General features: G+C 38.8%; 1 protein-coding gene across 7 annotated transcripts in view; it reads right to left on the reverse strand.

Moving 5' to 3' along the window:
* The window catches only part of MTUS2 (microtubule associated scaffold protein 2), a 589,535-nt gene that overhangs the window by 544,784 nt on the left and 17,285 nt on the right, over positions 1-27,466 (reverse strand). For all 7 annotated transcript variants that reach the window (XM_038573372.1, XM_038573369.1, XM_038573370.1 and 4 more), the window contains exon 2: positions 26,920-26,993. The gene's annotated coding sequence lies outside the window, so the exon portion shown is untranslated. The remainder of the gene's footprint in view (positions 1-26,919; positions 26,994-27,466) is intronic.

The raw sequence follows: 27,466 nt of genomic DNA on the forward strand, positions 1-27,466 counted from the left end.
ATTTTGGTACTTTAAACTCCCTCGTCCCACTCTGATATGGAGTAAAGTTCAGGATATGTGTGCAACTTAACAAAACCACAGCAGAAAGCAATCAAGATGCTAACGGGTACTCTTTATAGGGAGGAGCTCTGTTCTATGAGTAATGAAAGTAGTCCTTTTATAAATCCTCCTTAGGCTATTTTCAGATTACTCAGCTAGCCAATAAATGCACAATTTGATATTCTGTAAACAAATTTGTCAAAGAGATTTCCCCAGATAAGCGGCAGAGTTCCAAAGGCAGGCAGCAGATGCACACAACTGCAAACATCAGCAGTGCCTCTGCTGCTGGCAGAGCGAGGAGAGCAGCCGCCTGCAGCTGATGGCTCTTACCACTCGCGCCGCCTACACGCCGCCCACCCTTCCTGTGCTCTCCCTGCCATGCCAACTGCCGGCCTGGGAGATGCCCGCTCCAGCAGCCAGGAGCGCAGCCTTGGGATGCAGCAGATTCGGTTCACATTCCACTTAGCTGGGCTTTCTGGACATCTGTGTTTGGGGTACCTACACAGTCCCCCATACGAAACACCATTTCTGATGCCAGCTATATGCAAGGTGTCTGACTTTGCAAGGCAGCATTCTCCAAACTGGGGCACACAATGACTTTCCAAGGGTACTCATTTAGAAGGAGTCGGTTTATACATCCTTATCTTCTCTCTGTACTTTTCGCCCAGATTGTTCTGCTTGGGAACATCTTTCCTCCTTACCCATGCCCTTGTTCTGTTTTCAAAAACAAGCACACCCTTCACACAGCCTGACTCTTTCTACAGTGCATGGATTTGGGCTTTGAAATCTTCCAGTGAGAACAAAGCAATTCCAAATATCAGTATATCAATAAAGACTGGTATCAGTCAGCACCAGGAAAACAAAATCCACTTTAAGTATTTGCTGCAGAGGGAAGCAAGTCAGGGACCTGGTCACACAAATAGAAGAGGAGATGAGCAATGAAGGGAACTGTGGAGCAGGACAGAGAAGCCACTGCTGGAAGCCATCACCAGCCTGCACCCAAGAAACAAAAGGAGCCTTGGCCAGACCACAGCCTTGGACCAGCACCATGGGGCTAGAACCATGAGCCCATTCAGTGGGAGCTGGAACCACCAGGGGATGCCACCTAAGTCTGTGCGGGAGAGAGCCAGAGGGAGAAGGGGAAAGAGAGAGAGAAGAAGTTGGAGGAGGGAGGGAGGGAGCAAAGGAAGGAAGAAAGGAAGGAGAGGAAATGAACTCTGGCTCTTCCCATTCGCCAACCCCCATTGAGAATCTACCACCCCACCTGGTAATTTTATTCCAGCAGCTAGGCTGAAAAGAGTGATGTAACCAGGTTTTATTTTAAAATATCAATATTTGCAAGAACCTTAGGATTATTTGCAACTTTTGAAACTTATGATCAAACTTTCTTATGTTCATTTTTAATGTTTTTTATTTAAATTCAATTAGCCAACATACAGAATACAGTCTCAGACGTAAAGTTCAGTAATTTATCAACTGCTTATAAGAGTCAGTGTTTATTACATTTAAAAATGTAAATGTACATTTAAAATGCAAATTCTTTTAGGAGGTACACAAGCAAAAAGTTTATAGAAATATAAAGATAAGCTTTCCCTCCTTCAATGGGTTCACAGACTAAGGAGGCAGAGGGGAGGAAGGAGGGACTGAAGCAACCATAACTGGGCTCCTCCCCTTCATGCCTCATATACATGCAATCCTTGCAAATATTTATGAGGCCACATCCACTTTACAGACATGGGTTCAGGGTCTCAGAGGTTCAGTAAGATGCCTAAAGTCAAGTTTGTAAGTGACAGAACAAATATTAAAACCTCCTAACTCTGGGAAACGAACTAGGGGTGGTAGAAGGGGAGGAGGACGGGGGGTGGGGGTGAATGGGTGACGGGCACTGAAGGGGGCACTTGACAGGATGAGCACTGGGTGTTATTCTGTATGTTGGCAAATTGAACACCAATAAAAAATAAATTTATTATAAAAAAATAAAACCAGACTATAGTGCTGAATATCACTCATCATCAAGGACATGCTCATCAAAACCACAATGAGATAGCCTCTCACTTCTGTTACAACAGCTGTTATCAAAAAGACAAAAATTAGGGATCCCTGGGTGGCGCAGCGGTTTGGCGCCTGCCTTTGGCCCAGGGCGTGATCCTGGAGACCCGGGATCGAATCCCACATCGGGCTCCTGGTGCATGGAGCCTGCTTCTCCCTCTGCCTGTGTCTCTGCCTCTCTCTCTCTCTCTCTCTGTGTGACTATCATAAATAAATAAAAATTTAAAAAAAAAGACAAAAATTAGCAAGTATTGGCGAAGATTGGAGAAAAGGGAACCCTCATGTACTGCTGATGGGGATGTAAACTGGCGTAGCCACTACAAAAATAGTACGGAAGTTTTCAAAAAGTTAAAAATAGAGTCAACTATATACTTCATTTAAGAAAAAGAGAAATTAAAATTAGAACTACTACATGATCCAGCAATTCCATTTCTAGGTGCCTAAACAGAAGAAACAAAAAACACTAAACTCAAAAAGTTTAATGCACTCCCATGCTCATCGCACCATTATTTACAATAGCCAAAACATGGAAGCGACCAAAGTGTCCACTTATGGAGGAATGGAGAAAGAAGATGTGGCACAGGGCCACCTGGGTGGCTCAGTTGGTTAAGCATTTTACAGTCTAATGATTAGATCTTGGCCTGTTAGGGACACCTGGGTGGCTCAGTGGTTAAGTGTCTGCCTCCAGCTCAGGGCGTGATTCTAGAGTCCCGGGATCAAGTGCCACATCGGGCTCCCTGCATGGAGCCTGCTTCTCCCTCTGCCTGTGTCTCTGCCCCTCTCTTTGTATCTCTCATGAATGACTAGAATAGAATAGAATAGAATAGAATAGAATAGAATAGAATAGAATAGAATAGAATAGAATAGAATAGAATAGAATAGAATAGAATAGAATAGAATAGAAATGCCCTAAACCAGCATATCCCAAACTATATAAAAGTCAACTAAGAATCTTGTTGAAATGCACATTCAGATTCTGGAGGTCTGATGTGGAGAACTAAGATTCTGCATTTCTAAAATGTTCCCATGTTTGGGGACCACACTTTAAATGCCCACTTGAACTGTAGGCAGGAAATTTTCTTGGGTAGACACCCCTAACAGAAAGACACTTTGAGCATGCATCCCTCAATACTATATACTTATCTATAAATTACATGTACACGCACATACATATGTAATTACATACAGTTATAAATTGGATACATGTATTCTGACCAGTAACTAACATGACATCCTATCCAGTTAGGACAAGCTACACTGCTGCAATAACAGCTATAAATCCTCATTTGAATAATCTTCTTGATGATTTTGAATTTTTGGCCAAAGTCTTATCCAATAGGATTAGGTTATCACTACTTTTTAGTTGGTTATGAAAATGTTCATGCAAGTAATACAAACAATATCAATTCTGCCATTTTCTTGATGTTCATTTCTACTTTCACTTGTTGGTATCATGGATGGTTTGTTTTTTAAGCCACTTATCTATTCTGTGAAGGTTAATTTAGTTAAAACTAGATAACGTAATTTGTAAATCTAGTTAACCCTGCACATGCAGCCTGCAAAAGGGACAAGGGTGTGAAGTGTCTCCCTTTTCCTTCCAGATGTGACCTCCCTCTGCTCCCCCTGCATATCTCAGTTCAGTACATTACAGGTGACCAAGTGAAGCTGCGTGCGTCCACCCTTAAAGCAAAATATAAAGAAGCTAAGTTTCTGTCCCAACTTCCATCCCCAAAGGAATTTTATGGACCTTCCCATGGCATCCACTCTGGACACAGCCTGTGAGAAAAGAGGCTCTGTGTATTCCTGCAAGAACATAAAAAATGCGATCATTTTCACAGTCAACATGCTGCTGCCTTCATCATCAAATGCATGTTCAATAGTTTAATAAATGCATAATTAGTAAAAGAAAATACTTTGTGTGGGATTTTCTAACCCTTTAAAATTATACTGTGTGTGCGCACACACACACACACATACACTTTGCACTTCTCCCTCCCTCTCCTATTTTTCCAACTTCCAAGTAAACCCAAATGAGGTATTTGAAACAACAAAATATTTAATATAGGTGTTAACGACAACATTAAATCAGACCTATTTCATATAATCTGCCACTGCCTGTCCATAGAAATCTGGCAGGGAAATTTTTTCCAAAGAATTTAGAAATCTAAATTTATGTTGCTCAGAAACAAATATTATTTATAGCCTTTTGAAATATTTAGAAGACAACATTTTCATTTCCTTTTTCACGAGCCAATGAGGACAAACCTTCCAATTACTATTCCCAAACCATGTTTCTCCATTACCAACATTCACTTTTTCATCTAACAGGTATTTATTGAGTGTCTCTTATGAGCCAGACCCCACTCAGGTGCTGGGAATACAGAAAGAACCAGACTTCCTCCTAGAGCTTACACTGCAGTTAAGACAGTCAAACAAAGGACTATGGAATAGGGTGACAATGTGCAAAGGAAAAGAAGTCAGAATAAAGAGGACAAAGAATGTGGTCATGCTGCAGATGGCAGGTTGAGGCGGGGCCCTTCTGAGGGTCTCCCTGAAGCAAGCTGTATACTAAACACAGGGGAGGAATCCTGCAAGCAGAGATGACAATATGTGCAAAATGAGGCAGGAAAATGAATGATATGCTTGAAGAAGAGCAAGGAGGCCAGCAATTGGCACATCAGGAGCAAGGGGGTAAGGCACTGAGGCGAGGGCAAACCAGTAGAGAATGGTGAGCAGAGCAGTGATGTTGACTGAATAAAGTTGTGAGGGTTCACTCTGGCTTCTTTGTGGAGAAGACACTTAGAGAAGCAGAGTACAAACAATGTACACCCCCAGTCTGGCTCCTTGGGGTAGCAGGGCACTAGGTCCTCCTCAAGAGCTGCCATACCCTGCAGATAACTCCTGTGGTCAGGGGTGGAACCATCAGGGCTCCCCATCTGCACGAGCCCCTTCCAAGTAAATACTCATTTCTCTACCAAATTCTCTTTCTGTATGGTAAAATTTTAAGAGGCATCCCCAGAATTAAATATACTCCAGGACTCTGGTTAGAGCCCTTTTTTCACCTGTACCACAGCTAGTGCTCTGTACATCTCCTCCTAGACTCTAAGCTCCTGGAAGGCAAGGACAGTATCATACATATCATATTTACATTTGTATCCATGACATAGGCATAGTATCCAATACATAATAATCACTCAATAAATATTTTCCAAATTACTTAACACATGCACACATGCGCACACACACACACACGCACACATACACACAAATGTGGGGGGAGTTGAAAATGTTTTTGAAACAAGTAGTCTGATTTCCTTGTAGATCAGAATCAACCCAAGGGCTTCACTTACACTTGGTCATCTAAGATGAATTCCATCCATATCAATATCCAAATGCTTGAGCTTGCATGATGGTATTTAAAAATACAATTTAGAATCTTTCAGAATCACTAGGCCTGCATGTAAATTACACAAGTGTTATGGGTTTCTTATTGTTCATAGGTCTCCTCCAGATACACTTCCTCACCTTTCTCTACTTTCTATACCAACAGAAGTAAATAAAGGCTTTTGCTGGAACAGGAATCATCTTATTGCTAAGATACAGGAAGAAATACAGCATAGAAACAACCCTCAGAGACACCTCACAGCTCTTGCAGAACAAACAACCTTCAGGCAAGAATAAGCTTTCATCCTTTTCAGAATATGTTTTAACTTGCAAATAAGTGATCATTGCATTTAATAGCGATATTTCTCTCCTCTTGGCAACTGAGAGATACACTCAGCTGCACACAAAAAGGGGAAATTTACATCCAGAAATAAATGGAACCATGGTAAATAGGCAACTGAATATTCTGAATATAAAAATCAAGGTAAATTTGTTCTATCCAATGCTCTCATATGAACAGAAAACAAGTACTTGTAATAAGGACAGGTTTGATAATGAAATTTTAACACCCAGCATGAGGTTTAATTTTAATGTATCTGGCTGAGATTTTGCTGTAAAATGAATCAACTGTCTAAAGACCAACCTCAGGGATGGTTTAGACATCCCTAAGAAATGCTGCACAAAGAATAAAAGTTCTCTATAGCAAAATTAAACTTCATTTTTATAAGTCTCTTCTCCCTACTACTGCTTCAAATTTTAATGTTAAGCATACCCTCTGGGCAATTTATGTTTTTAATATTGCTCTTCTATATAGAGGTGATCAAACCCACTGCTGTTGGGAATTCTATCCAATGTTGCTAAACTCCCAGCTAAACTGGCTGGGGAAAGGGTCCCTGGTAATCCTGACAGGAGTACATAGCCCAGCGGGGTTGGCTCTGGCCAATTAGCAAAACGTGGCCTCGCTCCCTGAGCTTACAGCCAAAACCAGGGCACAGCCAAGAGCTACACATGCCTTCAAGTCGTACCTGGACTCTGAGGAAACAAAGACTGGCTGATTTCCACCTGTATCCAAAAATTAGAATGGGTTCCTGTCTATAGGAGAAATTACCTCTGCCTAATGTTAGGATAACATTCACATTTTAGTCTGGAGTTGACAAGACAAGTTAAAAGTACTTGGCACCCTTTCTTTGTCCAGGTAGGGACTGTTGTCACAACCTTCACGCAGATCTTAAGCCAGTAGGCAGGATGCTGTGCACAGACTCTGGCCAAAAGTCCCTTGCCCAGTGGGCATTCATCCAATGGGTCTCTGCTGGACAGAAAGGGATGTCTTCCTGTTCTTACTGCCTACTTTGATGACCTTAACAAGATGAATTTCTCTGAAATTAATGCTTTTTTAAACACCTGAGTTTTCTACAGAATGGAGTCCTCCAGGATGCTCTCCTTATCTCTGTCCACCTCTTCACTCTGGGATTCACATTCCACATGTAACAAGCTGAAGGCTGTCCACTTTAAATCCTGATCCTAAACCATGACTGCAAGTTGTTTCCTGAATTTGGAAGAATGAAGGGGATGCAGGACTTACTTGAACTCAAATGGTTAAAAATTTCTAATGGAGACAAACTTAGGGTTTCACAAAAGGCACAGAACTTGGGCTGAGTCTTAAAAAAAAAAAAACGTAGGAGAGGGGAATGAAAATTGGATTCTGGACAGAACAACATGGTAAACAAAACCAAGTAGAGGCGGCAGGAGGCATGTTTAGAGAATAAGCAGGGAAATCTGGACTAGGGCAAAGGGCTCATATAGGAAAGCAAGTGAGAGAGAAACTGGAAAGAGCCTTCCCCAGCAGAACCAGCACAGATGGCATCCACGAGGCAGGGCAGGGGCTTTCTGAACTTGCTCTCATTCCCTCAGTCTGTGTCCCTGGCTGATGGTAGCACTATCATTAAGCTGAGTTTGTTTCCTCTAGGGATTCTGGATTATGCCCACTTGTTTTCCTACTGTAGGTCTATGTTGAGTTGGTTTTTTGGTACAGCTGTTTTCTTGTACTATATTCCTCTGTGGCTGTAGACCAAGTGGTCTTTTATGAACTTCTGCTCTGCTTTCTGCCTGTTCAGCTTTCCAAACAAGCTGATTTTAGAGTCAATGACTCTCTAGCTTCTCCCTGTGGGAGAACCAGGTGTCTTATTTTACTGACTTAACACTGTCTTTGAATCTTTGAAATGACTTTTGTCAACTTTGGCAACACATTTTCCATGTAGCTAACTGTGAAAGTACAAAAAGTATTTGGAAGCCAAATAGAATGCTATTATCTCCAGGAATATATACATTTATGCATTCACACATTCACCCAACAAATGCATTTAAATGTGTAGTATTACAGGGTCTGTGTTAGACTCCAGAGATACATTTGTAACATTCTCCAAAATATTTGCTAATCAATAATCAAACAATTTATCTTACCAATTAATTAATAAAAGCAAGCTTGTTAAGGCCTTAAATGGCTCATCAGAACAGATGGACATAATAGATAACATAACATCCCATCCTAAAGCAGCAAAATACACACTCTTCTCAAGTGCATATGGGATATTTCTCAGGCTAGATCACATTAGGCCACTAAAGAAGTTTAGACAAATTCATATAAAGCATCTTTTCCTACCACATGATAAGAAACTAGAAATCGGTTACAAGAAAAACTGGAAAAACTACAAATACATGGAGATTAAGCAATATGTTACAGAACAACTACTGGATCATAGAACAAACAAAAGGAGAACTCACAAAACACTTAGAGACTAATGAATATGGAAACACAAAGGACCAAAATCTGTGGGATGCAGCAAGAGTGGTTCTAAGAAGGAAGTTCATAGCAATAGAGGCCTACCTCAAGAAACAAAAGAAATCTCAAACAATTTAACTGTATACCTAAAGGAATTAAAAAAGGAAAAACAAAACCTAAAGTTAGTATAAGGAAGAAAATAATAAAGATTAGAGAAGAAATAAATGAAATAAAGACTAAAAATATATATATAAAAGATCAACAAAACTAAGAACTGATTCACTGAAAATATACATAAAATAAGCAGACCTTCAAGTAGCTTCAACAAGCAGAAAAGAGAGAAGGCTCATATAAATAAAATCAGACTTAAAGAGAAGTTACAACTGATAATACAGAAATACGAAGAATTATAGGAGACTGCTATGAAAATTATACATCAACAAACTGGACAACCTATAAGACATGGATAAATTCCTAGAAACTTACAATCTTCCAAGATGAATCATGAAGAAATAGAAAACCTGAATAGACCAATTACTCATAAGGAGATTTAATCAATAAAAACCTCCCAACATGGGGCACTAGGTAACTCAGTGGTTGAGCATCTGCCTTTGGTTCAGGCTGTGATCCTGAGATCCTGGGATCCAGTCCCCCATTAGGCTTCTCACAGGGAGCCTTCTTCTCCCTCTGCCTATGTCTCTGCCTCTCTCTGTGTCTCTCATGAATAAATAAATAAAAATCTTTAAAAAAAAAAGAAAAGAAAAGAAAAGAAAGAAAAGAAAAGAAAAGAAAAGAAAAGAAAAGAAAAGAAAAGAAAAGAAAAGAAAAGAAAAGAAAAGAAAAGAAAAGAAAAGGAAACCTGGGATCCCTGGGGTAGCTCAGCGGTTTGGCGCCTGCCTTTGGCTCGGAGCGCGATTCTGGAGCCCCGGGATCGAGTTCCGCATCGGGCTCCCAGCACGGAGCCTGCTTCTCCCTACTCCTGTGTCTCTGCCTCTTTCTCTCTCTCTCTCGCTCTCTCTCTCTCTATCGTAAATAATAAATAAATAAATCTTTAAAAAAAAAAACCTCCCAACAAATAAAGTCCAGGACCAGATGACTTCACTGGTGAATTCAAGCATTCAAAGAAAATTTAATACATATCCTTCTCAAACTCTTCCATAAAATGGAAGAAAAAAGAAAGCAATCAAACTCTTTTGAAGCCAGCATTCCCACAATACTAAAACCAGACAAGGACACCACAAAAAAATAAAATTTCAGACCAATAACCCTGATGAACATAGATGCAAAATCCTCAACAAAATACTAGCAAATCAAACTCAAAAATACATTAAAAGGACACCATGATTGAATGAGATTTATTCCAGAGAGGGAAGGATGGTTCAACATCTGCATATCAACCAATATGATACACCACATTACAAAATAAAAGATAAAAGTAATATCACCTCAATAGATGACAAAATTCAACATCCTTTCATGATAAAAACTCTCAACAAAGTAGGTGTAGAGGAAATGTACCTAAACATAATAAAGGTCATATATGAAAAGCCCAGAGCTAATATAGAGTGAAAAGCTGAAAACTTTTCAGCTAAGATCAGAAACAAGACAAGGATGCCCACTCTCCTCACTTTTCTTCAACATAGCATCAGAAGCCTTAGTCACAAGCAAGTAGGAAGAATAAGAAATGAAAGGCATCCAAATTGGAAAGGAAGAAATAAAACTGTCACTATTTGCAGATATAAAACTATACAGAGAATATCTAAAGACTCTACCAAAAAAAACTGTTAGAATTAATGAATTCAGTAAAATTGCAAGATACAAAATTAATATACAAAAATCTGTATTTCTATACAATAACAAACTACCAGAAAAGGAAATATAGAAAATAATCCCATTTACAATTGCAGAAAAAATATTTAAGAATAAATTTAACCAAGAATGTAAAAGATTTATATAATGAAAACTACAAAACACTGATGAAAGAAATTGTAAAAGATACAAATAAGTGGAAAGATATTTTGTGTTCGTGGACTGGGAGAATGAGTATTACTCAAATGTCCATACTACCCAAAGCAATCTACATATTTAATGTAACCCCTATCAAAATTCCAATATAAGTTTTTACGAAAACTGAATGCATAATTATAAAATTTGTACAGAACCACAAAAAGACCACAAATAGCCAAAACAATCTTGAGAAAGAAAAACAAACCCAAAGAAATCATGCTATCATGATTTCAAACTATACCATAAAACTATAGTAATCAAAACTGCCATGAAAATAGATACATAGATCAATGGAACAGAATAGACAGCTCAGAAATAAACCCATATATATATAGGTCAATTAATTTTTAACAAAGGAAAGAAAGAATACACAATGGAGAAAAGGCAATCTCTTGAATAAATGGTATAAGGAAGGTGTGCCTGAATGGCTCAGTAGGTTAAGCATCTACCTTCAATTTGGATCATGATATTGGGATTGTGGGATCAAGCCTCACATCAGACTCCCTGCTCAGCAGGGAGTCTGCTTCTCCCTCTCCCTTTGTCCTTCCCCCTCCCTGTTTATGTGTGTGTGTGTGCTCCCTCTCTCTCTCTCAAATAAAATATTTGAAAAGTTAAAAAATAAAAAATAAATGGTATGAGGAAAACTAGACAGTTACATGCAAAAGAAAGACTGGATCATTATCTTATATCATATGTAAAAATTAACTCAAAATGGATTAAAGACTTGAATATAAGACCTGAAACCACAGAACTCCTAGAAGAAAACATAGGTGATCAGCTCCTTGACATTGATCTTAGTCATTTTTTTCCCAATCTGATTCCAAAGGCAAGGGAAACAAAGGAAAAAAAAAAATAGGATTGTATCTAATTAAAAGCATCTGCATGGTCAACAAAACAAAGAGAAAGCCCACTAAACAGAAGACATTTGTAAGTCATATATCCAATAAGGAGTTAATATTCAAAATATACAAAGTCACAACTCAATAACAAAAAAGCAAACAATTCCATTAAAAAATCGGCCAAAGATCTGAATGGATATTTTTCAAAAAAAGGTCAACAAGGTACATGAAAAGATGCTCAACACCATTAATCATTAGAGAAATGCAAATCAAAACCATGAGGTATGAACTCACGCTACTCAGAATGGCTATTACCAAAATAACAAGAAACTACCAGTGTTGGTGAGAATGTGGAGAAAGTGAACCCTTGTGCATTGCTGGTAAAAAAATGTAAATAGGTGGGAAAGGAGAAGATGGCAGTGGAGTAGGAGGACCCTAGGCTTGTCTGATCCCATGAAAAACAACTAGATAACTATCAAATCATCTAAATACCCAGAAATTGGCCTGAAAACTGACAGGACAAACTCCACAACTAATGGGAGAGAAGAGGCCACATCAAAGAAGATAAGAAGTGCAGAGATGTTGTTTAGGGGAGAATCAGATTACAGGTGCTACCAAGGGGAGGGAGCTGTGGTCATGGAGAAGGGTGTGAGAGAGAAGAATACATAGAGGAACACACAAGAACATTTCCCCAAAGCCAGTGGCTGGGAAAATGAGAGGAGCTGATTTTCATGAGTCCTTGCAACCAGCAAAACTTAAAGCCTGGAGTTTTGAAGGTCCGCAGACTTGGCTAGGATAGAACCCTGAGGACACTGCCTTACTCTTGGAGAGAAGGCAGGCAAACAACCCAGGAGCAGGGGGCAGACAGCATGGAAACAGTGATGTGAAGAACACCAGGGACACACAATGGGGAGATTATTTACTCATCTTGGAGAGTATTCCTGGGAGACAACAGTCACAGAGACATCTCTCCAGGAACAGTATTGCTGGCTGGCACCATTTATTTCTCCTGCTCCTCAGCATAAACACAGAGCCACATGCAGTAAAGAGCACAGTGCCAACACTGGCTGCCTAACCTGCTTACACTGAGCCCTGCTCCCTGGAACTCTAGTGTGACTGCTGTTTCAATCAAGCTTAACTTTGTCCCAGTGTGGCAAGTTCCTTCCCCAGAAGACCAGCCCAGGCCTCTGCCAGGACCAGAGAGTTCTGCAGGGTCTCAGCTCTGGTGGAGCTGGTGTCAGGTCTCATTTTACAAGCAGACCAGAGCACACCTAGTTAAAAGTTGCCACATTCAGGCCTGGGACCAAACACGGCCCATAGAAGACAAGGAAAGCCTCTGCAGACAACTGTTCTGAAGGATAGAGTAACCAAAACACAATAGCAAAGCATTTGCAGCACACACCAAAGATACTTCCTAAAGTACTAGGCCCTGGGCACTACATAACCTCTTCTTCATAAGGCCTTACTTTCAGGACCAGGAGAGATAACTGGTTTTTCTAACACAGAGAAAGAGGGAGAGACTTAGACAAAATATCAAGACAGAGGAATTTATCCCAAATGAAAGAACAAGATATGGCTATGTCTGTAAATTTAAGTGAAATGGATATGAGTAACATGCCTGATGGAGAATTTAAAGCAACAATCATAAGGATATTCACTGGGCTAGAGAAAAAAAAATAGAAGACATCAGTGAAACCCTTATAATAGAGATAAAAGAATCAATCTGAGATGAAGAATGCAATAAATGAGATCCAAAACAGGCTTGATGCAATGAATAGTAGGCTTCTAGAAGGCAAGGAAAGGCAGCAGAGGAATGAATTAGTGACCTAGAAGATAAAATAATGGAAAATAAAGAAGCTGAACAAAAGAGTGAAAATGGAATTGTGGAACTTGAGAATAGACTTAGGGAATTCAGTGACTCCATCAACTGTAATAACATTCATCTCATAGGAATCCCAGGAAAAAGAGAGAAAATGGGGCAGAAAATGTATTTCAAGAAATAATAGCAGAAAACTTTCCTAATCTAGAGAAGGAAACAGATATCGAGATCCAGAAGGCACAGAGAACTCACATCAAAATCAACAAAAGCAAGCCAATACCAAGACACAGTGTTATTAAATTTGCAAAATATAGTAATGAAAATAAAATCTTAAAAGCTGCAAAACAAAAGAAGTCCTTAAGTTACAAGGAAAAATCCATAAGGTTAGCTGAGGATTTCTCAACAGAAACCTGGCAAGCCAGAAGGGAGTGGTATGATGTATTCAACATGCTGAATCAGAAAAATTTGCAACCAAGAATACTCTATCCAGCAATCTATCTCCTATTCAAAATAGGAGAGATAAAGTTTCCTAGACAAACAAAAACTAAAAGAGTTCATGATTACTAAACTAGCCCTGCAAGAAATATTTAATGGGGACTCTTTGAGTGCAAGAGAGACCAAAAGTGACAAAAACAAGAAAGGATCACAGAAAATCACCAGAAACAACAAAACAAGTAATAAAATGGCAATAAATACATTCTATCAATAATTACTTTGAATGTAAATAAACTAAACGCTCCAACCAAAAGACATAGAATATCACAATGGATAAAGACAAAATGAGAACCATCTATATGTTGCCTACAAGAGACTCATTTTAGACCTAAAGACATCTGCAGATTGAAAGTGGGGGGGTGGGGATCCCTGGGTGGCGCAGTGGTTTGGCGCCTGCCTTTGGCCCAGGGCGTGATCCCGGAGACCCGGGATCGAATCCCACATCAGGCTCCCCGTGCATGGAGCCTGCTTCTCCCTCTGCCTGTGTCTCTGCGCCTCTCTCTCTCTCTCTCTGTGACTATCATAAAAAATAAATAAATAAACATTTAAAAAAAAAAAGAAAGTGGGGGGGTGAAGAAACATTTATCATGCAAATGGATGTCAAAAGAGAGAGTAGCATTACTTATACAAACTAGACTTTATTGTTCTTGTATTATTTTTACCCTGCTTTGACATCATAGTATTGGACTCATAGAATGATTCTGAATGTGTTCCTTCTATTCCATTATTTGTAAGATTTTGATAAAGACTGTTGCTAATTATTTTTTTAATGTCTGGTAGAATTCCCCAATGAAACTATGTGGTCTTGCACTTTTCTGTGCTGAGAGGTTTTTTATTCCTAATTCAACTTTCATTTTTATTATTGGTCTAAGAAGATTTCCTATTTCTTGGATTCAAAATTCATGATGCAATCATGGTAACTTGAACATTTTTAGGAAATGAGTTTTTTCTAAGTCATCTGATTTGTTACTATATAATTGTTTATAGAAACTCTGCTATCACACTATGTATTTCTGTGGTTATCTGCTATATTGTTTTCTCTTCCATTTCTCATTTTGGTTTTTGAGTCTTCTTTTTCTTTTTCTTTTTTTAATTTTTTTTCTTTCTTTTTTTTAATAATAAATTTATTTTTCATTGGTGTTCAATTTGCCAACATACAGAATAACACCCAGTGCTCATCCCGTCAAGTGCCCCCCTCAGTGCCCGCCACACATTCACCCCCACCCCCCGCCCTCCTCCCCTTCCACCACCCCCAGTTCGTTTCCCAGAGTTAGGAGTCTTTATGTTCTTTTTTTTTTAATAAATTTATTTTTTATTGGTGTTCAATTTACCAACATACAGAATAACACCCACCCAGTGCTCATCCCATCAAGTGTCCCCCTCAGTGCCCATCACCCAGTTACCCCCACCACCTGCCCTCCTCCCCTTCCACCACCCCTAGTTCGTTTCCCAGAGTTAGGAGTCTTTATGTTCTGTCTCCCTTTCTGACATTTCCTACCCATTTCTTCTCCCTTCCCTTATATTCCCTTTCACTATTATTTATATTCCCCAAATGAATGAGAACATATAATGTTTGTCCTTCTCCAACTGACTTACTTCACTCAGCATAATACCCTCCAGTTCCATCCACGTTGAAGCAAATGGTGGGTATTTGTCATTTGTAATGGCTGAGTAATATTCCACTGTATACATAAACCACATCTTCTTTATCCACTCATCTTTCGATGGACACCAAGGCTCCTTCCACAGTTTGGCTATTGTGGACATTGCTGCTAGAAACATCGGGGTGCAGGTGTCCTGGCATTTCATTGCATCTGTATCTTTGGGGGTAGATCCCCAACAGTGCAATTGCTCGGTCGTAGGGCAGGTCTATTTTTAACCCTTTGAGGAACCTCCACACAGTTTTCCAGAGTGGCTGCACCAGTTCACATTCCCACCAACAGTGTAAGAGGGTTCCCTTTTCTCCGCAGCCTCTCCAACATTTGTGGTTTCCTGTCTTGTTAATTTTCCCCATTCTCACTGGTGTGAGTTGGTATCTCATTGTGGTTTTGATTTGTATTTCCCTGATGGCAAGTGATGCAGAGCATTTTCTCATGTGCTTGTTGGCCATGTCTAGGTCTTCCTCTGTGAGATTTCTGTTCATGTCTTTTGCCCATTTCATGATTGGATTGTTTGTTTCTTTGGTGTTGAGTTTAATAAGTTCTTTATAGATCTTGGAAACTAGCCCTTTATCTGATATGTCATTTGCAAATACTTCTCCCATTCTGTAGGTTGTCTTTTAGTTTTGTTGACTGTATCCTTTGCTGTGCAAAAGCTTCTTATCTTGATGAAGTCCCAATAGCATTTGACAAAATACAACATCCATTCCTGATCAAAACTCTTCAGAGTGTAGGGATAGAGGGAACATTCCTCAACATCTTAAAAGCCATCTACGAAAAGCCCACAGCAAATATCATTCTCAATGGGGAAGCACTGGGAGCCTTTCCCCTAAGATCAGGAATAAGACAGGGATGTCCACTCTCACCACTGCTGTTCAACACAGTACTGGAAGTCCTAGCCTCAGCAATCAGACAACAAAAAGACATTAAAGGCATTCACATTGGCAAAGAAGAAGTCAAACTCTCCCTCTTCGCCGATGACATGATACTCTACCCAGAAAACCCAAAAGCCTCCACCCCAAGATTGCTAGAACTCACACAGCAATTTGGCAGCGTGGCAAGATACAAAATCAATGCCCAGAAGTCAGTGGCATTTCTATATACTAACAATAAGACTGAAGAAAGAGAAATTAAGGAGTCAATCCCATTTACAATTGCACCCAAAAGCATAAGATACCTAGGAATAAACCTAACCAAAGAGGTAAAGGATCTATACCCTAAAAACTATAGAACACTTCTGAAAGAAATTGAGGAAGACACAAAGAGATGGAAAAATATCCCATGCTCATGGATTGGCAGAATTAATATTGTGAAAATGTCAATGTTACCCAGGGCAATTTACACGTTTAATGCAATCCGTATCAAAATACCATGGACTTTCTTCAGAGTTTTAGAACAAATTATTTTAAGATTTGTGTGGAATCAGAAAAGACCCCGAGTAGCCAGGGGAATTTTAAAAAAGAAAACCATAGCTGGGGGCATCGCAATGCCAGATTTCAGGTTGTACTACAAAGCTGTGGTCATCAAGACAGTGTGGTACTGGCACAAAAACAGACACATAGATCAATGGAACAGAAGAGAGAATCCAGAAGTGGACCCTCAACTTTATGGTGAACTAATATTTGACAAAGGAGGAACAACTATCCACTGGAAGAAAGACAGTCTCTTCAATAAATGGTGCTGGGAAAATTGGACATCCACATGCAGAAGAATGAAACTAGACCACTCTCTTGCACCATACACAAAGATAAACTCAAAATGGATAAAAGATCTAAATGTGAGACAAGATTCCATCAAAATCCTAGAGGGGAACACAGGCAACACCCTTTTTGAACTTGGCCACAGTAACTTCTTGCAAGATACATCCAAGAAGGCAAAAGAAACAAAAGAGTCTTCTTTTTCTCTTAAAGTAGTTAAAGCATTGCCAATTTTGTTGTTTGCTTTAAACTGGTCATTACTTTTTTTTATATTTTATTTATTTATTATGAGAGACACAGAGAGAGAGACAGAGACAGAAGCAGGCTCCACACAGGGAGCCCAACACGGGACTCAATCCCAGGTCTCCAGGATCACACCCCGGGCCAAAGGAGGCACCAAACCGATGAACTACCCAGGCTGCCCTGGTCATTACTTTTAATGTTATATTATTCTTTATTCTGATCTCTGTTCTATATATGTTTGATTTTTCTTTGTTATTTCCATCCTCTACCAAATTTCAGCTAAGTTTTGTCTTCTTCTCTTCCTTGTGGTGTAATGTTGTTTATTTGAGCTTTTTTCTTAATACAAGCATTTATAGCATAAATTTCACTCTAACATCTGCTTTTGCTGCATCCCATAGTTTTTGGAATATTGTATTTTTGCTTTCTCTTTTGTTTTGAGATATATTTTGGTTTGCTGTTTAATTCCTTTTTGGTCCACTGCTTGTGCAGTAGTGTGTTAATAGTTACGTATTAAATATTTAATATTTACAAAAATGTAAATGAATACAGTTACTATGGAAAACAGTGTGGAGGCTACTTTAAAAATTAAAAATATAATTGCCATATGATCCATATAGCTACTGGGTAGCTATCCAAGGAAGATGAAAACACTAATTCAAAAAGATATGTGCTTCCCTATGTTCATTGCAATATTATTTACTAAAGCCAAGATTTGTAATGTCCGTCAATAGATGAATAGATAAAAAAGATGTGGCATATATATGCTCATATATATATATATATAAATAAAATGGAATATTACTGGTATATTTATATTAATGGTGTGTATATGTATATGTATACACACACACAATGGAATATTACTCAGCCATAAAAAGAATGAAATCTTGGCCATTTGCAACAACATGGATGGACCTTGAGGATATTATACTAAGTGAAATAAGTTAGGGAAAGACAAATACCATATGATTTCATTTATATATGGAATCTAAAAAAAAAAATGAAACAAAATACAGACTCATACATACAGGGAACAGACTAGTGGTTGCTGGAGGGGAGAGAGGTTGGTGGGGGGATACAAAATAAGTGAAAAGGAACAAGAAGTACAAATTTCCAGTCATAAAATAAATAAGTCATGGAAATTAATGTACAGCATGGAGAATATAGTTAATAAATGTGTTAACTTTGTAGGGTGACAGGTGATAACTAGACTTATCAAGGCGATCATCGTGCAATGTATACAGACATCAACTCACCAAGTTGTACACCTGAAACTCACAAAATATATGTCAATAATGCCTCAATTTTTAAGGAAGTTTATTTTTTAAAAATGCAGCAAAAGCCCAAATAAAATAAAAGAAGTCACCAGTGAAAAATCACTACTAATCATCCCACATGCAATGTAGCCCTCTAACCCTCTTTTGTTCAAAATTATCTTTTTAAATATCTTGATGGGAACACTTGATATGGAATCCTAAAAATTTCTCTAGTGAATATGAGGAATATAGGCTATTCATTCAGACCAGAATTTTGCCACTTTTAGCACAACTGGTATTTTGGGACAGAAAATCCTTTGTGGGAGACTCTTCCTTGCATTACAGAATGACAAGCAGCATCCCTGGCTTCTACCCATTAGATGCCAATAGCACTTCCAGTTGTGACAACCAAACATGTCTCAAAACATTGCCATATGTCCACTGAGAGAGAGAGAGCAAAAGTATCCTCATTGAGATCTAGACCATTCAAGCCAAAAATATTCTTTTGTCAATAGCAGAGAGATTGATGGGGGGAAAAGGTAAGAATACTGTCAAGTGATAATTAATGCAAAGCTTACTAGAAGATTCTTCTAATTTAATTTTCTTTAAACTCAACAATCACACCCCCTATTATTGAAAATATTTCCAAAATATAGTTGACCCTTGAACAATATAGGTCAAAACAGGTAGAATATATGTGGATTTTTCATAGCACTGTACTAGAAATGCATTTTCCTTATGATTTCCTCAATAACATTTTCTTTTCTCTAGCTTATTTATTGTAAGAATACAGCATAAAACACATATAACACACAAAACATAAATTAATCAACTGTCTATGTTATTGATAAAGCTTCTGATCAACAGCAGACTATTAGTAGCTAAGTTTGGGGAAATCAAAAGTTAAACTTGTGGATTTTGAACTGCTTAGAGGGATCAGCATCCCTAACCCCCACGTTGTTCAAGGGTCAACTGTAGTAGTCTCTTGTCCTGCGAGACTAGATACCACTGTGTATAACTTATTTCTTTTGACTCTTACAGCTCTTGGAGTAGCTAAAATTATTTTTCAGTTCAGCAACTGTTGTCAAAGAGTACTACAGATATAAAACACCAATATCAAATCAATACTGATTGGCCCAAACATACTAAATGTAAGAGGCTTAGGAAGAAGGGAGAAGAGGTGACCTGTGAGTCTCACCTCCATGCTTCCCCTGTAACATTACTTTAAACCATTGTTTACATATTGGTCTTATCCCATCAGATCATAAATTCTTAGAAAATGGAAACCGAATTTTATTTACGTTTTTAGTATCTAACATAGTAAATATCACAGAGCAAGCAAACATTTGATGAATACTTATACACCTGAACTACAAAAAAGAGTAGGTAGCAGAAACTGCAGATAAAACATGGAGGTTGCAAAGAGTCCTGCATTTCTGCTAAGGATTCAGAGCATTACCCTGTAGGCTTATATACAGAGTGGTCAAATATATGAGGGCTGAGCCCTGCCAAGGCAGAAGGCGGCCCAGGGAAGTAAATGCCAGTGTCTGCCATGGGAAAAAGCCTAGCTTTACTTCTCACTCCTGCTCTCCTCCCAAGGCTGAGCTTTGCAGATAGTGGACACCCAGATGCTGGAACGATATGGGACCCCGCTGGCATTAGAAAGTGTAACTTCTAAGTGGCATCGATCTTCAGAGCAGCTGCCTGGTTTCCTCAGACAGTGCAAATGGACAAATTAGGCCATGTAGGGAAAGAAACTAGGCTTCCCAGCAAAACCATCCTACCAACTCCTTACCAATTCCCAACCATTTGCCAGAACAATAACAAGACAGAAGACACAGTGCAAATAATAAGGAAGATGGTGACAGAATCAAAAGTCATCTTAAAAATCTCTAAAGTTACCTTTAATGTCTTCTAGAATCTAACCTAGGCCTATATCTTACGGAGTTACTCTCCTGACTCCTTCCTGGCAGTGGGTCCTTTTCCCTTCTCTTTCAGACCAGTCACTGTCCTTCTTCCCTCTCAGGGCTCCCATATTCCCTGTCTCTTCCCTCTGAGAGGCAAAACTGTAGATTCCACCCTCATCCCCACCTTCTCCTTTGTACTAGATCCAACAAGGAGAATGAAAGTGCCACCAAAAAATTCAAAAACTATTGACTCTATTTACAGAAAATCCAAACTATTCATGTCTATTTCAACATATTCCTACTTTACCAAGAAAGTCACCTTAGGTGAGTTCCTGGCAGACTTCTCTTGCCATTCTAAATACAGTCCACTGCAGTAGCTCACCCAGGATCTAAGGATATAAACTCTCCCACACCATTCCCATCTTAAATGATGAGAACCACAAACAATGAATCCAGCCCTCTGCTTTGCTCAGACAACGTTTTCATTCACCAAATATTTACTAAAGCCCATTACGTGCAAGGCATTTTGTCAAATAAGACTGAAGTGAATGAGATATGGATCATGCCAGTGAAGGAGCATAGTTCCAGTAAGGAAATAACATATTTGTAAATAACTACAGCATGATATAGAAGGACACATCCCACACAAGGCACAGTTGAGGTGCTGCAAAGCTAGAAGCTTCACAGACTATCATTTCTGTTATGTCTGCCTTTTAGAAAGAGGAGAAGACCTAATACCCTTCTCCTACTAAATTCATTGGTTAAGTGTGCATTTTCTTAATAAATGAAAGACTGCTTTGTTTTCTGAATGCATAACAAGAACTGCTTCTACATGAAGCGGAAGAAAACATGAGTTCTTCTGACAAGCAGTCTATTAAAAATCCACCGTAAGTGGCATATTATTTTCACATTTATAATCATCTGTGGGGATGAACCTGCCCAGATAATTTAATTTCTCTTAAAGAGAAAAAAAAGAACAGAATATTGAAAGGACACTACAGCTTTTGACTTGATGGGCTCAGAAGTATATCCATACATTTTGGTTGATGTTAAAATGCTCCAGTGAACTGAATACATCTTAGAATTTAAAATTGGCCAAGCATTTCCAATCTAATTCTTTCATGCATTTTAGTTATTACAGAAAATCACTATTCCACAAATTAAACTCTGAGGAGAAAGATGCCCTGGATTGGTAGACCTCAAAACTTAGTTTAGATTTCCCCATGGTCTGCTCTCTTGTGGCTTCCACATTTAAGAATGTTGGTTCATTAACAAACTAGTTCAGATTGGCATAGTCATTAAATGCATAAACAATCTCCTTGGTGCCAAATCTATAACTTGAGCAGCCCTACTCCTGTACAGGACTGTTTAATATGCCCTATTTTGAGAAAGGAGCAGGGAAAAATCTACGTATGTTTTTTTTTTTTTAAAGTTTAGCAAGTCTAGAAATGTCAGCTTCTCAAAGGAGACTTTTAAACATGGTCTTACTTGCAAGGGAATGCAACATTTCCTTTGTGCCAGCACTGTAACATTATTGGGTGCTCTCCCTTATTCCTCATTGGATCCTTCCAGAACTACAGGACAGGTGCTACCCCATTTTACAGGGAGAAACTGTAATGCAAGTCAGGTCACATACTCCAAACTGCTACGATATAACCCAGAATATCACCAAACTTCACAGCATCCATTGTCATGGCTTGCCCATGACCTGTGTGGTTCCACACAACAAATATAACAACTGTCTATATACATAAAAGCATAAAGAGGAATCCAATTTATCAGGGACCCTCTTGCAAAGCCAGTACTTGCACCAGTTAAGTGCTATCCCATGAATAAAGGATTGCTTCTCTCCAGTTTCTTAAATGAAACCTAAGTCTTGCCTTAATCTCTCACTATGTCTCTGCTGTGGAAAGAATAAGAGAAGGACTACGTGCATCTTCCTGTTTTCCTCCAACTGAGATGGAAGAAAAAGGATTCCACTGCCCAGAGTAACCAGCTTCCAGGCTGCCTTATTCATCATACAAACATTTACTGAATGCCCAGCGTGTGTCAGGCATTCAGTGATCAAGGTACCAGGAAAATAGCAGTGAATAAACAAACATCAGCCCTTATAGAGCTTATATTCCAGTAATGAGCTGGTCTTCCTGGAGCAAGATCAGAAAATGCTGCAGACCCTTGCTTCCCCCACACACACCCACAGGCCTAAGTTGCATCCCAGTCTATGCAGCTCAACAACCACTTCTGAAAAGGCCATTCTGCCCATCTTGGCATTTAAGGGGAATATCCTCATGCTAGCAGTTGAATATAACACACACACACACACACACACACACACACACACGGCATTTTAAAAGATCAAGATGATAAGTACAATGAATAATAACCATAAAAACATGATGCAAATTTAAATACAAAATCCTTTTCAGGCAAAGGCAAATCTGCAAAAGCCATTTTTTAACTCATAATTTAATTCATTCTCCTAGCATTAGACAGAACCAAATACAACCTTCAAAAGAACAAGAAATGGATCTCCAACTGATCTCTCTACACAACGTCCCAAGCAAGCTGCTGCCCCAGGGAATCTCTGCCAAATGGCTGATGTCAGCTTGGGTTCGCAGTGCTTCCCAGAGGAGAGGGGTGGAAGGAACCCACATTTACTAAAATGTACTAAAAGTAACTCATAAAACATTTGAATAACCTATCCATTTTTAATTCTTCTGTAATTTCTGTGATAATTTTAAATACAATGAACTCATCTGACATAATGTGAGTATCACAGGAACTCTTCCAGGATTCCCATTGTAATTCATCATTAACTGGACGCGTGTTCAAGTATTACACGGCTCCCTGCTATCTGCCTCTAATAGCAGGAGTGAAGCCATTTCGTTTGCCTACTGGCGTGCTTACTCATTTAATTAACCAAGATGACACAGTGCCAGTGAGATCCAGGCCTCTGTGTGTGTGCCCTGATGACCTACTTTAATAAAATCTGGCCTCGCCTCACACAGAACACAGGTTTAAATCCTAGCTAGAGAGGCCAGATAATAGTACGTATCTAACAGTAGAGTGAGCAGTGCATAGAAAATTGTGCAGGCTGTGCACATGTAAAAACAGACAACAAAGAAACCTATGTGGTTTCTATAATCTTAACAAGATCAACTATGTGACATTTACTGACTCTGCCTCCCTTCACCTCCACAACCAATTTCCTAAAATTCTGGGCTCTGGATCTATGGATTTAAATATTAAAATGCTTCCAGTCTCCTCTTCTCCTGTGTTTTCTATCTAAGGAAAAGATGGATATGGAAAAGTATTAACCTCGTCTTCCCTGAAATAATGGACTCTAAGACCCTGGGGCCTCTAATCTATTCCTCAAAATAATGCTAAAGCAGAAAATAAGACACATACATTGCTGAGTTTCTTCATATCCTCAAAAATCTGAGGATATTTCAGTCCTATTAACATTTCAATATTTTAGAATCACAGGACCTTCTTTGGCAGTGCTGAAGGGGGATTCAACATATTCTTTAAAAATCTCTAAGGTCTATGGGAAACAAATTGTAACCAACAAGCCCCTCACATCTCATTATGTGGTGCAAATTTATTTTTAGGATTCCTCTGGCCTTGTTCAGCTGTTGCCCTCTAATGATAGAATTGTTTGCTCAATTTTATAGCAATTCTGTGTCTGAAGCTATCAGGCTTCATATTATGAGGGATGAGAAGGCTAGTCTGAAATACACAGAATCTGAGAAAGGAAAAACCCTTCTAGGAGTCTACTGAATCTCAATCAGGGCAGGAAACCTCATGGTGAAGGGCATGGCTGGCTGCAAGCCCCATTTGGAGAATGAGAGTGATGGCACCACCTACCTCTACCTACTTCACGGGGTGTTAAGGAGAAATGAGAAAAATAAGTGTGGTGGGCTCAACACAGCACTATGTGTCACATATTAGCATTTAAACACTGTAAAGTCATTCCACTCCATTAAGCATGCATTAAGTACATGGCACTGTATACCTAATAAAACAACCTTCATCACATGATAACCTGCTAATATTCCTTTTTGAAAAGCTACTCTTTATGTCTAAATCTTACAGCAGAGTGTGTACATTTTTACATAATCAACATAAATATCTCTATGTTTAAAATAATCAAGGCAATTATTTGGATCATGTAGTGATAAAATGTTTTAATCCAAAAATTATGGAGATTAGTGACAATGAGAATGCTACACTGTTGTTAAATACATTATTCTGTGTCATTTTAACATTTCTTAAGCTAGAGTTTTCACAAAGACTTCCTCAGCATTTTATAACAGCAAATACCATTCTCCCTACTGAAAGGTAAGGAAAATGGAACACAAAAGTATTAGCTTAATATCACAGGTGCCAAATATTAGACCCCAAAACATCTTCCTACTCTCACTCTTTCCTTGGTATTCCAAAGGCAAAGAAAAAAATCCAACATAATGTCCACAAAGTGAAACAGATATCTAAGCAATTACCTGGGATTGGGAGTGGGTACTGATTGATAAAAGCCTCCTTTATCCACTCCCTGTTTTCCTTATGCTCCCTCCACTCATTAAGAAAAGAAATCCACATAATATCTTTCTTCAAAACATAGATCATTTATATGTGACAGGGGTGGGGAAGAAGGGTTTCATATGTAAATAATACCAGGGCCTCTTCCCCTGAATTACCTAAATCATTCTCTGAATGGATCACGGATCACGTGTTCTTCTACTTCTGTAGTCACAGTATTTAAGCCTCACCACACACACATACACATACACACACACACACAGACAAACACATAAAAGAAATGGGAGCCATAAGCAGGGGTATGGGAAATAAACATCATCATCACCAAAGAAGCAAAAGCTTTTTCTCGGGTCGTGTATTTTGCTTCCATGGCCTCGCATCTTTTCCATCTTCCATTCCCTCCCTCATAGGAGTCAACATCTCTCCACCAGAGCCCCCGCAGCTGCCACCACCATCCTGACCACTCCTACAAACATTATCACCTATCTGCACTGCATTAAGTTTTTTCCCATATCTGTTCTTCTCTTCCTCAATAACACATAAATTATCAGCCACCTTCTCCACCTGCAGCCCTATCCCTCAGCCTAAAATACTGCTGCATCCTTCTTACCCTATATTTAACAATTGGTATCTACCCATTAACATCAACTTAACATCTTTGTCTCATCAGAAGATTTAAAAATCTGTAAAGTAGGGAAGAACCATCCGTTTTGAACACTCTCACCATGGTGAAAGCAACTCCCCTTTACTGGAGGAAAAAAAACACTCAAGTTTAAATAATCTTTGAGAACAAGACCATCTCAGAAGTGGTAATCTACAGAACAAAGCCCACTTGAGTAATGTTGTGACTCGGAAAGTAGACACTCTATAACACTAATACACAGGAACTCAGTCATAAATTTGATTTAAAACATGAAAGTTTAGGTTTCCTTTCCTAGTTTTATCCCTAGAAAGCTCAGGCTATCCCTTCTGGCCTACAAACCTACAGAAGCTACTGTCCCTCTGATAAATTTATTCCATGTCACCCAAGTGTCCGGTGAAAGGCATACCCCATGCTGTTGTTTCTCAATGACCAGACTTAATAACAAGCTTCCCTTCCCTAGAGTCTATCCTGATTTTAATCCCAATGAAGCAAAGCCAGCCTGGCAGTTGGTCAAGCTGTACACTATGCAAGTCCACCACATTTAAGGGGGCACAAATCGCATCATTAGCATCTCTACTTTCAAAAACTGTGTATTTTTGTTGCAACATTGATGGTTTAAAGATGGGTAATTTGATTATTTACATTATAATTTTCCAACATATGGCAAGAAAGTGTCTTGTTCTAAAAATCAGTATAGTTCAATAATTTTCCATCAGATGGAAGTAAAGTGTCTGTGGAAGGGATGCCTTTGTCTAATTTGCACAAAATGCCATATGGGCCAGCAGCGGCCCTCGGAAAAGCTTCTCTCAAACATTTGAAACTTTCTGTGGTCTTGCCTGTTCACTAAAGCATCTGCTCTTGGTTTCATAAACTCTGTTTGTACTGCATTAACTACCCCCACCCCACCAATCTGGGCTTTCTCTCTCAATAACTTCAGCTATTAAGCACATCCTCTCCTCAAAGCAAGCCCCTAAGTACTAACTGCATCCTCTTGTCCTATTTCTGTCAACTGATATTACTAAACACATGTTAAAAATAAAATGATAACCTTCTGTCCCAGATCAATTACCACTAGAAAAGAGATATCCATATAGACACATTCCACAAATTTAACATCATTAACAAATATTTTGCTCTGAACTTCAATTTCATCAATATCTGATTAGATTACTCACATTTTTTAAAATATTTTATTTATTTATTGAGAGGGAGTGTGCGTGTGTGTGTGAGCAGGGGGAGGGGCAGAGGGAGAAGAAGAGAGAGAATCTCAAATAGACACCACAGTGAGCCCCGAGCCTGACATGGGGCTTGATCTCACAACCTGGAGATCGTGACCTGAGTCAAAATTAAGAGTTGGGCACTTAACTGATGAGCCACCCTGGCTCACACCCAGATTCCTCACATTTTTTTAAAAAGCAGAATTAAAGTAAGTTTCCATATCAGAATTCATTTTAATTGACTTTTTTCATTGATTATATTTACCAAAACTTTACCATGAGTGATTTCCTTTGAATGACAGGAACCCAATTCAAATGAAATAATAATAAAGAGCCACATAAACTCACCTTGACCCCCAGAAAATGAGTTTTACTGCCATTGGTGATAACTTTGCCCTAGTTGATGGTCCAGGTGTAGAAACCTTAGAAAGCAAAAGACAGAGGAAAAGTTAGAAGAAAGAAGCCATATTTAGGAAACCAGTTACTTCATGGTAATACTGCTTCCCCCTGAAAAATGAAGTTAGTTCAGGAGTGCTCGAATCTATGCAGTAATTGTACCACAATCAAACTCTTAGGTGGATCTGTTTCACGAACTTGCCATTTTTCCATTGGTTGTGTCTGGGATTTCAGAGATACTTCATCTTATTTTCAGATTAATCCTCAGTGAATACATGACTTCTAATTTCTTTATTTCTTAATCCCTCAAGTAGTTAATGATTTTAAAACTGATTCTTAAATACACCATATAAATGAAATATCTTAAGAACTTAAGACTTGGCTCTTATCAGGGGAAGAATACCTCTGATACATAAATAATTATGTCTGTTTGGTAATTCCTAATTTTCTTAAATGGCACCAAACTTATACTTTGTTATGCTTTTCTTCTTATTCAGAA

The sequence above is a fragment of the Canis lupus genome, chromosome 25 (assembly GCF_011100685.1).
Source record: "Canis lupus familiaris isolate Mischka breed German Shepherd chromosome 25, alternate assembly UU_Cfam_GSD_1.0, whole genome shotgun sequence".
Taxonomy (NCBI): Eukaryota; Metazoa; Chordata; class Mammalia; order Carnivora; family Canidae; genus Canis; species Canis lupus.